General features: G+C 42.1%; 1 long non-coding RNA gene across 1 annotated transcript in view; it reads right to left on the bottom strand.

The window, feature by feature from the left end:
- The window catches only part of LOC135306447 (uncharacterized), a 62,232-nt gene extending 59,246 nt beyond the window's left edge, over positions 1 to 2,986 (bottom strand). Inside the window, exon 1 of the long non-coding RNA XR_010367266.1 lies at positions 2,800 to 2,986. This is a non-coding gene — a long non-coding RNA (uncharacterized LOC135306447). The remainder of the gene's footprint in view (positions 1 to 2,799) is intronic.
- Between the last annotated feature and the right edge of the window lie 11,205 nt (positions 2,987 to 14,191).

Genomic DNA, 14,191 nt, shown 5'->3' with positions numbered 1-14,191 from the left:
GGGGGGCTGGGTTATGATATAAGAAGTGTGGTGCCAAGGAAGTGGAATGTCTTCCTCCCTCATTAAGTTAAGGTACTTCATATTGTGATGTATCATAAACAATTATTCTGTGAGTCACATTCCAGAAAACCCTCTAATGTATAGATCAGTTGGTCTAGATTCCCTAGTTCTGCCTTGGACCATTCCTTTTATGTCCTAAATCTCACAGTGCTGTTAAAGACTTTTCACGGCAACTTTCATGCTTACTGGGAGGTGAGGAAGAACAAGGTGGGATATTCATAGTCCTTTCAACAGAGATAGGAAATAGAAACATTTTAGAACTGCTTCGGTCTCTTCGTTATGCAGGATTCAATACTGAAATTTTTATTCTTTCAAGCTAAAGACTAGTAATTTATTTTATCACATCTTTTGCAGTTTCCTGTACAAACTTCTGCAGACCACAGTTGTGGATGTCCCTCCTGAAATGGCACTTTCTGCTCTATTCACACCAGAAGGCAATTGGAGCTCACGTGTGAGTCTCCATCCTCCTAGCACTTCATAGAGACATCTGACCAGAGACTGCTGGTGCACAGGCAGCTGGAATATGTGCTGTCTTATACAGAGAAGGAGTGTGGGAATATGTAAACAGAAGGGCCAGAAATCCTCACTCTAGGGAACTGTGGAACTGATACTGGAAGACTGTCAAGTCAGAATATCCCTAGAATGATAGGACATAAATTCAAGCCATACATAAATCCAGATTTCAGAGGCTTGAGCTCAGGTAAGACTCTGGATTACATGAAATTTGTAAGAAAAGTACAGGAAATCTACAGTGATTTAATGTATTTAAAACCTGTTCTCAATCAAAGACAAATTAGTTTCAACACAAAGAAAAAAAAAAACAAAACCAAAACCCAAAACCTGGAAGGGATTCCCAGAATTTTGAATGAAGAAATTTTCAAAAATTCAAGTTTAAGATATTACTTTACTTGAAAACTGTTTCAGGCTGAGGCAGCATCTGAACCTAATTGCCACAGCCCTACAAAATTATTCTATATGTAGAAGCTTATCACATACATAATTACCTTATTCTAGTTTGTATTCTAGAACAAACATGTCTGCACGAGACAGTTATTCAGTAAGGATGCTGCTTTTATTCTTGAATAATTCCATGTGCAGTCAAGCTCTCAGTCAAATCACCACAGCTCTGTATGTAGATGAATTGTCAAGTCTCTCTCTGTTTGCATTTACAGGAAATCTGTATCTCTGTTACTAAATGCAGCTGACAGATCAGAAAATGACACATTTGTTTGTGGAGTAGGCATCTTCCAAGCTCTCACCCCTATTAGCCTACTACTTGTGTCCTTTGCACACAATATCCTTCATATTTTGTGTTAAATGTCATTAGCAAACTAATAATTCTATGGAGAGAAGGAAAAGTTTTTTCCTCCTTTGTTTGCCAAAAAGCAAGAGGGTTTTTTTTTTTTGCCAAAAACAAGAGGTTTAGAGTGTGACATCAACTTTATATATAAGTCCAGGAAAAAAAAACTGAATTGCTTTTCTTTGGGAAGGGGGTAGGGGGAGTAAATTAATCTTTGTTCTAGTTTCGTAAAAAATCCCTACATATTAGACCTTTTAACCACAAAGACTTTTTTTCTTCATGCTGTTTGTGTTTGTCACCTATGTTTACCTAATTCTGTCATGAGTACTGTCTCAAAGCCTTTAGAAAACATTAATGTCCAAGCCCAGAACTTCCACTGTTACATTTCTATCAATTATCTCTGTAAATGATTTTAGCTCTTGTTGCTTTTTAGAAAAGTGAAACAGCAAGCTATACATTTCAGGGAAGGGACAAGATTAATGAATGTATACAACTGGGACCTGCTGCTCGTGATGTAAAATATCCGTTGGAACTCTTAATATGTACTTCAAATGGTTCAATTTCTACTTTGTGTAGTTCTTGTAGCTCCACTTTCATACTCCTCTTTAATTCAGGTGTCAACAATTCAAGTATTGAATGGCCTTATTAGCATCTTTTTAATAAGTAAGTGTAGCTTTTGATTCAATTGCACCTAAAAGTTGTCACTATATGGAAACTTTCTAGCCTCTAAGAAATTATGTGGTGCTGGCTGTTGAGGCATGTTTAGTGTGAACTCATCCCAGCTGTATTCTCAGCAGAGAGCAGTTCCTGAAAAGCCCATGAAGATGGATCAGCTCTCTTTTTTCCCCTGGTATTTCCCCAGCAGACTGGAAGGAAGATATCAGCTCTGTTATGACTTTTACAGTTTCAGTGCTGTGGGCAGGAGTCTGTATCCTTGTTTAATGTCACAGCGGGCTGCAGCTACCAGGCATTACACAAACCTTCAGTGATAGCGTTTTTCAGAATCACCTGCCCAAGACCAGTTGGTTTTCTTGTTGGGGAGGTCATTCTAGATTTCCAAAATAGGACCAGTCAACAGAGTTTCTCATTTTTCAGATATGTTTTTATTCTCTAAATAAGTGTCAGGAGCCCCGAGTCACTGTCACCTCCGGGGGTTCTGGAAGGTTCCCTCGCGCCTCCCCTCAGCAGTGAGGGCCCAAAGGCAGGTGAGGCATCAGCCGGGGTTTCTGGAGAAGGAAGGCGAGCATGTGCCTGTCCCACTCCCGGGCACTGACAGGAGAAAACCCAGCCTGAGCCGTACAGCACCTGGGTGCAGCCCTGCAGGCATCTCCGGCAGTGTCCGGCTGCCTCACAGGAGTCTGCCCCGGCACCAGCTCCGACCCAGTACGAGCAGCACTGAGTGGGCAAACGGAGGGAGCTGGGCGTTCTGAGGCGCTCACCTGGGGATGATCAGCCCTCGTCACAGCTGGCAGCAATGGCTGCGGGGTGCCGCGGTGCACGAAGCCGGTGTTTGGGAAGATGGAAGCAGCTGCTCCGTTGTCCTGGGAGAAGGAAAGGCCGTGAGGGGCCGGGGCTGCGGGAAGGGCGCGGTGCGGGAGCAGCAGCAGCAGCGGCGCCCGCCGGGGCTGCCCGCAGGTCAGTGCCTCCGCTGAAATCCATTCCTTCCTTTCCCTCCGAGGCTGTTTGTCATCACCTTAACTTCTTTTGGAGATTTTTAAAGTATGTATCAAGAAAAATCCCTTTACAGATCATCATCTCCTTAAGTCTTCTTTGTTTGAAATGTTATTACCTTTTTATTGAAAGCAAACTTTTTTCGTAAAGATCTGTTTTCCTTTAAAACAAAGGATTTGAATTTTTGTATCGGAGTAGTCTTTAGGTGGTTTGTTACTTGTGTATCTTGTGGTATGGTATTTCATTTTAAGGAAGAATTCTTTTTGGGAGGCTTATTTTGTTCAAAAATTTTTAAGTTGATGCATTTGACTGAAGATTCTGTGGGTTTTGTTGATAACTTGTGTTCCACAGGAAAAAGTAAGTTTTGTCATAACAGCTTGTCCCTTCAGAAGGGAATTCTGTAACTCTTTTACGTGTAATGTGGTTGTCCATACATCGTTGTTTTGCGACTTTCTTCTGTTTTTAAATACCAACCTGGGACTTCCTAAGTGTGAAAAGGGAAAATTATACTATTGTTTACCTCATCATTGGTATTATACAGTGCTTTGTGTCATAAATAAATGTTATTTTTATCATGGTAGATTTAATTCTATCTACCAACTGCATTGTGCAAAGCTTTGGAACAGGACAGCACTTGCTGGGTTACTGAGTCCTCCCCTCCCTACTGCAGCCGTCACATTGGATAATTTGTTTTTGAAGTGTGTTGTACTCTATGTTAAGAACCCTTGTGTGGTTTATTCCCACTATTCCCAGAGGATGGCTGTTACAGAATGTGATTGCTTTACAACATTGCTGGTGAGCCATTTGCCATTGGAACTGGCTTGGGATAAAGTCAAAAACAATGAGCTAGCACCATACACTTAAAAAAAATTCATAGCCAGCTAAAGTCCAGTTGTACTTATGCCAAAATCCTCTTTTAATTTTTTTTCCTCTCTTAGCTTTTTAACTAGAAGTTAGACACCAATCCTGTCTTTCAGCTTTTGTTATAGCAGACTAAATAAATCAAGCTTGTTTAATCTCATTTTATAAAACAAGCTTTCCATTGCCCTTATCTACCTAGCAGTCCTCCTCTACCTGCTCTAAGTCTGGGTAATCTCTCAAATGCAGGTGACCAGCTTGAATGCAGTATTTCAGGTGAGCTCTTCTCAGACCTTTACACAACACTATTGTTTTTCCATGGCTCTGTTGGAAGTTGCACCAGCTGCCATACAGTGGTGATCCACAATCATGGTATTTTAGCAGTCACCCTATTAATATGGAGATATTATACCATTTTTGCTTTTTTAGCACATTATAGATTTGAGGTTTGTCTTTAAGCCAGAGAAATTTAATGTGTCATCATCTACTTTCAATAATCCTAGGCTATATCTCTTAAATGTTTTTATCTATTATCTGTGCATTGTTGCTTTCAATTTACTATTGTAAAGTTTTCTCTATTACTGGAAGCAGAATGAAAAATATCAATGTCAGACATCATATTTCAATTCTTATAATAGACTTTATTTGGCTTGTATCAGTTTTGCTTTGTTTGAGTTTGGTAGAGATTCCTTGTTGCTGTTGTGGTCTTCAATTCTAGAATTCTGGGTTGGATTGGAGATTAGCTAGACTCATAGTCTGAAACTGCACCAGATTTGATTTGTTTTTGACTTATCTGATTTTTATTCTCTACTGTCATTCCTATCAGTTGTTTCCCTTTTTTATCAGTTGTTTCCCTATGCTCAGTATCACTGTTCTCATTTAAATGAATACAACATATCAATTCAAGGCTGGAACATGCCTGTATTATCCTTAATATTTACTGCATTTGTTTCTTTCATTTATGTGACTGAAAAAAATATTTTCATCTATTTTAATATCCTTTGCCAAGCCTACGACAGCTCCTCTCTTGGCAATTCTCACTTCACCTCGTGCTTCTCAGTTAAGGACCGATGGGCACACACACAAGTGCTTTTGTCCATCTATTCTGTCTGTTTCTCTTTTCACAGCTAACACTGCTTGGGGTGGTAGTGCATCCAGTTTGGCCTGGTACCTCCTTCTACAATTCTTTTCTTTTTACTGTGTTTGGAATGTAGATTCTTGACTGTTTAAACATTCTTATGTGAAGTATTAGCAAGACTTTGCTCCCTATTCAACCTAATAACTCCATGGCCCAGCTGATGTAACTGCACCAAAGTTTGCCTTTCTGGAACGTAAAGGTTTAGAGATCCACTTACTTAGTTTATTTTCCTGTTTAACTTACTCCAGTTTTGTCTGAGTTGCTGCAGAGCTAATTTCTACAGCTGGCTACTTTCTAACAGTCTCACTACTTAGCAGCAATATAGATATATATTGTCACCTCTTGTTGTTCTGATGAGGATTTGATTAAGTGTACTGTACATTGCATCCAAAAATAACTGCATGTTAGTACTATGGATGTTAGTCCATTTTGTCCCCAGTTTTGTGGTTATAAGCAAACACCCTTAGCCACCACTCCAGGAAAAGAATAACTGTGTCATGCTGCACACAATGGACCCAGACTTAGGGAATACCAGACTCCAATGTCATGTTTCCATGCTTTCCTCTGCTGCAGTGAACCCTGCTAACAGCACCACCACAGTTAGGCTTTTAATTTTTTTTTAAACAGACTTCAGCACCTGTAGTTCAGCTTCTCTGCAAATCAATTTCTGAGCCTATAAAATGGATTAGTCTCTAGCCAATCTTTAACCTGCTTTTGAGTGGGTATGCATATGTAACCCACTGTTCACTGTGCTATGCGTCCCTCTCTGTGGCTGCATCTGGCCAGCGGCGGATATGAGTACGCTCCAGCTGCTTGCTAGGATATTTAACTCGAGGTGTAAAGGTTTGTGAGTCAGCTCTGGAGGTTCCAGGTAACGAGCAAGATGGTGATTATTACACTTCCAGGATTGTATGTACTTGCATTCCTAAGGACAGCTTGTGATGTGGGTGTGGTGGAGAGGGTAGTTTAATTCTGGGGGCAGGAAAAACTGTTGTGAGCTTTAGAACACATAAAAGGAAACTATTACAAAATACATCAAAAGAGACTTCACAGAAATATGCCTGTCCTCATTTTAATGCCTGCAATACAGAAAAACTGGGAAAATGTTGCGCAAATGAGTTTACCATTTAATAGCTGATGAAATGACGTGGTTATGCAATAATTGTTTTCAAGATGGGGATGCACAGCTAACTACATTATTCTTCTAGTACTCCGTGTGTAAACTAGTCTGTGTATCTATGCATACAAAAGCTGAACTAAATTACTTATTCAATAATTAATTTTTTTGGTTTGCTTCATCCAAAATTATTAGCTGTCAGAACAGATGTAGATATTTCAGAGGTACTCAGCATAAACAACCAAACAAACTTGTAGAACATTTCATAGTCCTCTCTTTTCTTACTAATTCATAGGAATTTGAGGGGCTCTTTTTAGTTAAGTTAAAAGTAGTATTCTGTTATTTTCTTGGGGAAAGACCTGGATGAGACATTTTTTGTGTAAATAACAAGCAAGAAATAAAAATGTACACATCTCACCCATCCCTGAAATGAGACAATTTCTTGTGTTAAAACGTGAGAGATGACTGGTCAGACAGATGTGCTGATTAAACTCCCTGTGCTCTTATTATCTTGACAGACATCAGTTCCAAGTTCACTGAGTCTGTGATACAATGGCTAAAACCAGCTCTTCTCTGTGTATGAGTTCAATGCTTTCTTTCTTACCTATTTACATGGATGTACCTTGCATGGCCTCTTCAGATTTTGTCCTCCTAACCATCAGAGAGAGAAAATCAAAATTCCCATAGTTTGCTCCAAGGTGTTCCCAGGCCCCTTCCCAAACAGTCAGGAATTGTACAACTGTGTTACCTATTCTTATGTTTGAAATTAGAATTTGTAAGCTTTAGGGCTTCTTCTGTCACAGGAGAAATCCTGCCTTCCTCAGAATTGCTAGAAAACTTCTACGGATTTCAGGCTGACTAGAATTTCACATTAGGTTGTGGGCTTAGGATGTGTGCAAGTTCTAATAGCTTCAATGTATAAATGTAAATTGACACAATCCCATTAACCAGCAAACACAATTAACCATGTGGAACAGTGTTTATACAAGTTTAAGTGTTTTAGTTAGAATAAATATTTTCTCCCTTATAGAGTTAGCTTTTTTTCATAACCTGTGACCTGGTTTATACACAGCTATGATGATTCACAAGTGCCTTCTCTAATAGGGATTAAACAATACTGCTGTAACTATCAGTAGGGGTAGAGTTAAGCACTATTTTTGCTAGCTTTAATTGTACCTACATGTAGGAAATTGCACCATTTTTACTCAGTTATGTTAGAAACAGGTATATTAAAATTGTATTAAAAGTGTTAACTGGTCATTGAGGAGGTAAGACCTGCTATAACACTTTCCCAGTTTATTTAAAACAAGATGGAGGTACTGTGAGTAGCCAGTTTTCTCAGAGAATTTGTCAGTACCTGTTTTGTAGATACATCAACAACCATTTGTTTCTCAACCAAATTACACAGTTAAACTAGAAAAATCAGTTGCTGCATCTGGTCTAAATTCCTTTCTCAATCTTTTTATAAACCTATTGATGTATGAAGGATATCTGCTTATGATCAAGCATACCATTTTACCCAAACTCCATAAAAGCAGCCTGAAGACCATAATTATAAATGTGATCAGCTCTCGTCATTAAATTTTTGACACCTCTACTGAAATGTATTTAGCAGCTGATCCTTCTTAAATAAGTAAATAAAACCAAAACAGAAAACCCCTTACACTTATTTCTACTCATCTGTTTTATCTGGAACACATTCCTTGGGCCTGCTGGTGCAATATATATGTAAGGAAACTGTGATCTTGCAGAAGAAAGGGAATTGGAAGGGGAAATAGGAAAAAAAAATCTTATGAATGTTCTCAGACTCATGAGCTCAAGTATTTCATGATGGAAACTCTCTATAAGGCAACTCTTTTTCTCTTTAGAAGTTGACGAAATTAACTTAATCTTCTCGTAAAACTATGTAGGGACAAGTAAGATTTTGACTGGGTTTGTTTTGATCTCCATCAGTGAATTTCTGTGGTAGCCTGATCTAGGCAGTGGTGAGCAGGTTAGTGGGGATGGTCTTCAGTGGCTCCATATGGGGTGGGACAAAGTAACAAAAATACAGGCCAAAGAGGAGAAATACTTGCACAGCTGGCAACTCTACTACAAGAACCAGTTTTTCTTTGCTCTGTGATCAGTGCATGCAGTGGGAAACCTTGCATTTTACTAAAGCCTTGTCAGGCAAAGCTTGCAGTCACCTAACATGCCATGGTGGTTTCTACTTTCTTTGAAGAATGGTCACTCAAAGGTGCCTATTCTGTTAGCTATTTATCTAGTAACTTGGTGGCTACAGATTTGGATTTTTTCCTATTCCTCTTGAGTAGAGTAAGAGACTCAGCTCTTCTAATTACCATTCTGGGTGAAAAGGGCATGTTGCAAATGTTACCTCTTCTGTGTGGAATGTTTAAAGCTTTTTCTTGGGCGAAGAAAGTGGGTAGGAACATGATTAGATCTGAGCACTGACTGGGACACCTGAGCTCTGGGCTTTGGTAAGCACTCTAACCATTGGGTTGTTAATTCCTTCACTTTCCCTCTGGCTCAGTGCACTTTTATGTAAAGTGAAATGCCTTCAAAGGAGCAAATGGAGATTTTCCCCACATTAGACTATCCCGGTGACTGAGGAACCCTAATAAGAGGTGAGGATTGTGGGTTTGAAATCTTTTAGCTTGGGGAATTGATGCATATTCCTCTGCCTCGAGACGGGTACTTCAACCAAGGAGAAAGAATGCAGCAGATGATGGTAGTAGTTGATCTTTCCTGGTAGAAAAAAATGCATCTCCACAAAGAGAGTATTAAGGGTTGTGAATTGTACAAGAGGGGAGAGATTTCCCGGCAACCCTAAGATAGATTGCTGTGCTTGAGAATCTGGGCTGATGCTTACTAATTTCAGTGAAAGTAAACCATTACATTGCAGCTGCAGTTTTAGGTCTTGTGATGGCTGAAAGGGTGCTGGTAGTGGGATCAGTTTTCTTGTACAGAGTGCGAGTCCCTCACACCTGAGCTGTCTGTCCCCGCCCCAGCTGAACCGACCCTTCTGAAGCTGTGGCAGTGGATGACCTGCAGAGGTGGCCTTTTCCCAACAGGACGCTTTGCCGTGAGAAGCCGAATGCTTCTCCTAGTCGTGCCGGCAGGGTGCCGAGGTGGCTGCTCGGGCCAGGGCACCGGGCTGCTGCTCTGCCCCTGGGCGTCCCGAGCAGCAGGGAGGCGCTCCGGCCTTTCTCTCGTGCCCCATCCCGAGCGGGTGCCCCGCGGAGGGGCCGCGGCAGGTCCGGGGGCTGGCCCGGGGCGGGGGCCCTGAGCCTGCCCTCCTCGCCCGCGGGGGTCAGGCACGGGCAGGGGGCAGCTCCATGGCTGGCTTTCCCTGTCCTTCCCCTCCTCCTCCCAGTGTAAGTAATGCATCGCAAACAGCTGATGCGTTCGTCTTTGCAAAACGCCTTCGTGGCTAGCGGCTTATGTGACTAAAAAGGCTGAGGAGCCAAGGGTAGGCTACAAACACTGAACCTGTAATGCAAAGGGTACGTTCATAATAACCGCATTATGTTGTCCCACCTAAAACAGGCAGTTCTACATGTCTTCTGTGATCTGTAGCAATTATCTGCGTTTTACAAGACTCTTGCGTCACTGAAGTAGCTGGAGGTGACCCCGCAGCACCCGCCGATGGCAGGGACGCCTCCTGGTTAGGTGTGATGGAGGGAGAGGAGGCGGCTCGCTGCCCAGGGTGCCTGGGCGCGGCGTGGCACCGGGCGAGAGCGCTCCCAACACCAGCGTTAGCTTTTCACGCTTTTAACTAATGATCACGGGGCTAGCGTGACTGGTAAAGGAGCTGGAAATCAGCTGCTATTAAGTCAGAAATCATTTATCAGTTTGAGGCTGGTTGGGGCCAGTTTTCTTAAGGTGATTGAAGAAAAGGGGAGAAGGGTTTGAGAAACCTGGAAGCTTGTGTACTCATTTCTAAATTGCGTTGGACTTCTAGTTACACATCGAAAATCCTTTCCTAAAAATAACTGCTGTCCACCAAGTAACGTAAAACACTCGCAGAGCGTTTCTTAGTGTGTTAGCTCTCCATCGCCCAGTAGCATTTCATGCTTCCCCCCGTTTAAAAACAATGGGGAAAAGTGCTGTTTGGATTTAGACTAATTTTTCAACAGCGATAAAGGGGCTGTTTTCTGTAACAGCGTAGATTATTAGAAATTTGTAATTTGCAGTTCGCATTTGCCATCAAAATCACAGCAGGGGTGTAAAAAAAGGGACTAGATCCTGTAGCAACCTCAGTAATTCCCGTTCGCGGGTTTGGTATGTCGATGGAAAAACTCAACGCTTTCAGAGAGAAGTTGCTTGAGTTTAATAAACAGTGACTTCAGAAAGTGCAATAAAATCAATTAATGTTGCAAAAGCATTGGCCAAAAACAAAGTGGCGAAAGGATTTATGGAAATGTAATGGATTTACAAGCATTTATCCTGCGACTTGATAAACAGCAATTGGAAGTCGAGATGGTGAAAATAATTAGTCCCGCAGCTTCAGTGAATATGGACAATTTATTATTATAATTTTATCCTTTCAGTGGTTATTCAAATTTATTTTTTAATTTTGTGAGCTGAAGCGAGGGGGGATTAATCTAAAGTTTGGTTCCCCCTTCCTCGGGGGCTCGGTTTCTTTTCGCATTTTTTCACTTCACAATGCAAACCGTGATCTGTCATTTGCCAGGGCTTCTTCACACAGAGGGCTCGTTCTTAGGTTTTCTGCATGTATTTTAAGGACTATTATCGTTGGCCTTAGTAAATAATGTTACCCAGCGGGGGAAGGATCAGCTGTTTGTCTCCCTGTACGCCGGGGTGTTCTCTCCCTTTTGATTTTCAGATGCGTTTTCATGCAAACTTTCAAAGAGCCGCCCTTGGGAAGAGGCTGCAGGAGCATGCCCTGGCTCTTGAGCAATGCTAGCAGCGAAAACTTTTCTGCTTGCTCTCAAGACTTCGTAGCCCTATTATTACAGTAGAAAAGAGACATCCAGCATGGAGTAGAAATTACAATTTCGAGAAGTCAGGATTTATTACAGTTAAACTGTGATAAGATCCCATCTGTTATGAACACATGTAGCACCAATTGTTTTTCATACAACTGCAATTTATTTACCCTTCAGAGCGAATGAGATTACAAGCGCGATTAAAAAAAAAATCAAAAACAACAACAAAAAAAAACCCCAAACCAAACCACCATGATTTCTGGTTTAGTTTTTGAGGGGTTTTTTTTTGGTCCGGCCTATCTGTTGCTATCTGGGCAGGCCGTTTGCAGTGGCACGCTGCCCTCGGGGGCTGCGGGGCGATTCCCGGTGCCCGAGCGGTGTCCGCGCTCCCGGCCGGGCCCGGCCCCGCTCCGGCCGCTGCCCTGCGCTCCGCGGGGCCCGCAGCGCCGCCTGGCGCCCGGGAGCGACCGCGGCCCCGGCCCGCGCACACAAAGGGCAGCCGCTCCTCCTCGCCCTTCCTCCCGGGAGCAGCCCCTCTTCCGCCGGGCAGCTGCGCGTAACGTGCCCGCGCGGGCCTCCGCGTAAAGCGTGCCCGCTCTGGCCCGCGCCTCAGGAGAGCAGTAACGTTTGCTATTAACTGGAACGTGAACCTGAAACGATGGAGGGGGAGGGGAGATATTTTTGTGCTTCCTTTGGTCGTGGTAGTTTGGGAACGAGGAATGTGCCTGCTCGTCTTCTTGTCCCATCCCACAGAAGTGGTTTGGATCGAGTAGCACGCGCTTCAGAAAATAAGGCAGGAAAGATGAGCCACTCTCTCGCACACACACACGCGAAATCCCACACGTTTTTACCGTGATAGCCTAAGAGCGGTAATCTAATTTTGTTCTCTTTCAAACTGTTTCAAGGCATATATGTGTGTGTGTGTGTATATATGTGTATATATATCCTCCAGGTTTCAGTGGGCGTCCTTCTGCTGCTCTGTTATCATTATTTCTTGCCTTGATGTGACGTTGAAGACAGATGACAGCATTGTCAGGTTGTCTTTAATTCATTTGAAGATTAAAAAAAAATACACACAGAAGGCTTCTTACACAATATTCAAAGCCTGAACGGATTCACGTCTTTTTTTTTTTTTTTCCACATAGGGGACGTGGGGCTGGGAACGGGGGTGGGTAGTTGATGAATTTCAGACATGAAGAGAGAACAAAGTCTGTGCATCGCTGTGCGTGCACACATGCACAGAGCAAGCAGTCGGAGGTGAGATTTTTGCAACAGCAGCACCTGGTTGATGTTGATGGAGAAATATCCAGCATTAGGACAGTCTTTTCGCATTTATGCACAAGCTCAAATGTATAATCTGCTCAAATTTCAACCACGTCTCTGCTGCCAAAGCATTCCGCCTCCGAAGAGGTGAGAGCATACAGACTCAGGGTCCGTCTTTTTTCTTCTGACACCTCTGTACTTCATCGCAACAAAATTTTACCTTAAAAAAAGAAAAGGTAGTCTGCCCCGAATTTTTCAGGAGTGAGCTGAGAAAGAGATTTAGCAGGGATTAGACACCTCTGATCAGAACTCAGGTCTGTTCATGAAGCAGTGCTAGCTGTGCTTCATGGTGCAGAAAGAATCAGGGGTGGTGGGGTGTCTCAACACGGCGTTACAAATGTCCGAAATTATACCCAAAAATCTATATGAGAAGGAAATTTGGTGCTGGTAGCTCCAGCGATTTTCCACTTCAGAATCGTTTCTTAAAAATAAAAAAAGCAAAACTAAAAACCAAACAAACAACCCCCCCCCCCCAAAAAAAAGCAACAGAAGAAAACACACAAAATTAAAAATAAAAAAATAACGACCACTGAAAAACCCTAAACTGTGGTCTACTGAAAGCCTGCAATGAGAGCCAACAGTATTAAAGCAGCATTGCTCTCCATCTTTTCTAAGTATGAAATAATGAAGTTTGATCAATGTTTTTACAGAATAGGAATGCACATTTACTTTTGTTGTGGAAAGTTTGGATCTTTCGGGATTCCCTTTGCCTGAGTGATTTCGACTGTGGATGTGGGCAGATCCTTACTAACCTGGGGTTAGGGAGAGGAGGGTCAGCCCCAGCCACAGCACTGCGTGTGCCTTGCTGGCTGCGCTGAGGGTGGCTCCAAAGGTGGTCAATGGGCACTGGGTGACTTTCCGGTCTCTGCAAACGGAGTCTCTTATCACGGAGGAAAATCTTCCCGTAATAAAGGCATCCTTGTATTTTAGTTCTAGCATACATTTTGCATTCTAAAACCAGGCAAGCATATGTATATGCATGTGTTTGGTGTGGGCTTGTGCACATAAGCCAAGATACATATGCCCATCTAGGCTCAGATATATTACAGAGACTCCTTTGCTGTCTGTGGAGTCTGGTGTTTTATTGTTTCATAAAACTACCTTAATTACATTTCCCCATAGATAAGATAAACAGGACCCTTCTTTTCTAACAGTGGCTTATCAGAAGTATTTTGTCGAAGCGGCATCCAAAGTAAGCTTTTGAGAGTGGATGGAAACGCATTAATTTTTATTTTGGTTCTTCAGTTGCACTTAGCATCTGACAAGAGTTGATTTAAATATTACATTATTCTATCTTTAATGTTCAAAAAAGATTTGTGAGAAAGACAAAACTGTTTAATTTAAACTAATGTATGCCTGACTCTGGTCAGATTGATCACAGTTTTGGGTTTTGATGGGTTTTGCCCTTCTGTTGCTTGTCCTCTCAAGCTGGTTTTTCACTGTGAAATTATTTTAGTTCGGTGGCATGGACCAGCGGCTGCTGTCAAATCCACAACCCATCCAGTTAGTAAGAACGGGGGGGTGGGGGTGGTGAGGAATAACAAATGTAGTCCTTTTACCTAAAAACATTAATGTCCATAAGTCAGTCTCTGTTAGAAAAAAAGGCGAATTTCATAGATTAATATCAAAATCCTAGGTGTCACTTGCCAGGTCATATACTTAACAAGGTTGGAAAAGAGACCTACTTATCACCACTCTACATATAAAATAAGGTGTTTTAATTTTTCTTTAACCTCGGGAACGGTATCTGAGCAAAACAGTAATAATAGCATTAA

Source organism: Passer domesticus, chromosome 8, assembly GCF_036417665.1.
Source record: "Passer domesticus isolate bPasDom1 chromosome 8, bPasDom1.hap1, whole genome shotgun sequence".
Lineage (NCBI taxonomy): Eukaryota > Metazoa > Chordata > Aves > Passeriformes > Passeridae > Passer > Passer domesticus.
Note: the sequence above shows the minus strand (reverse complement) of the source record. Positions and strands in the feature narration are given on the sequence as shown.